Genomic DNA, 1,359 nt, shown 5'->3' on the forward strand with positions numbered 1-1,359 from the left:
GGAAGATCCTTAGACCGATGAATTAACACAGTGACGGAAGCAATGGGCTCGAGTGTGTCACAGATTGTGAGGGTGGCACAGGGCTCAGATCTGTTGCTCATAGGATTATTATGAGTCGCACTGGACCCAATAGCTTGCTTTGTGCCCGAATATCTGGTCAGTTCTGGAGAATGTACCATGTAAGCTAGAGAAGAAAGTAAAATGAGTTTGTCAGGTGGAATACTTTATACTGTTTACAGGCCAAGTTTGCTAATTGTGTAGTGTAGTACTTTACATTATTTGTTTAGTTTCTTTATTTGAAATAGTGAGAAAATATTTTGTTTACTGTATGTCTTTCAACTGGATTTCTCTAGTATAATTTTATTTCCACTTTTGTTGGAGATCTGTAGTGAAATGTATATGGAAATTACTGGAAATATTATCAGTAAATAGTACACACCACTGACTGCCTTTATACAAGGGAATATGGTTAACTGCACAAACTTTGCCTTAACTTTGCCTAACACAGGATCCCGTTTTGGTAATTCCTGGCTGAGGGACCTTGACTACATTCACACATACACATATTGTGCACATGACACATCATTTTTTATTCTTTTTTCACAAAAACCACTGTATTATCGGGAGAGTTTGTGCCTTTTGTTTCAAAAGATTTTAATCATATTAATTAAATATAAAATTATTTTTAACATGGCCACTCCGTACATTTAGTCAGTTAATAGCTCAAAGACTTAGAGCTTATTTAGAGATAGTACATTTACAAATCAACTCTGAAAAGTCCAAGACAAAGTTTTAGTTTTTAAATTCTTCATAATGTAATAGGAATGCACCATTTCAACTTGCTTTCTTGAGTGATACGCACAGAAATTAAACCAGGTGTAAGCCACAAACTGATAATTAATCACTGGAGAGAACCAGAGGTTAGGGACCTTTGAGGGTCTGTAACTGACTTAAGGAGTGACAAGTCAGCCCCTAAAGCACCCAGAGGCTGCTGGGAAAGCAGCCAGGCCACCTGGGAGCCTTGCGCCCCCTGCCGGCCCAGGAGCGCGGAGCACGGCGGCGCCCCCTGCCGGCCGAAGAGCGCGGAGCGCGGGGGTCCCCCCTGCCGGCCGGCCGGAGTGCACTGCGCGGGCCCGCGTGAGGCGGAGAACATGGCGGGGCGGCCGGGAAGGTCGGCGTCGCCGCCGGAGGATGGTGGCCCAGCGGCGCCCAACGTGGTGGCGTGGATCTCGCAGTGGGCCGACGACCACCTGGTCCTCGTTCGGGTACTGCAGGGCAGGTGGTGGGCGCAGGGCCGCGCAGCGCGAGGCTGGAGGAGGCGGGAGCGGCGGAGGCCGCGGGCGCCGGGCCCGGGAGCGC

The 1,359-nt window shown here is 48.0% G+C and overlaps 1 protein-coding gene across 1 annotated transcript in view; it reads left to right on the forward strand.

The window, feature by feature from the left end:
- The first annotated feature begins 1,214 nt into the window (after positions 1-1,214).
- LOC102846997 (chromosome unknown open reading frame, human C3orf33) overlaps positions 1,215-1,359 on the forward strand; it is a 25,107-nt gene continuing 24,962 nt past the window's right edge. Inside the window, exon 1 of the mRNA XM_006897784.1 lies at positions 1,215-1,265. The gene's annotated coding sequence lies outside the window, so the exon portion shown is untranslated. The remainder of the gene's footprint in view (positions 1,266-1,359) is intronic.

The sequence above is a fragment of the Elephantulus edwardii genome, unplaced genomic scaffold, assembly GCF_000299155.1.
Source record: "Elephantulus edwardii isolate Elephantulus edwardi_28Jun2011 unplaced genomic scaffold, EleEdw1.0 scaffold00215, whole genome shotgun sequence".
Lineage (NCBI taxonomy): Eukaryota > Metazoa > Chordata > Mammalia > Macroscelidea > Macroscelididae > Elephantulus > Elephantulus edwardii.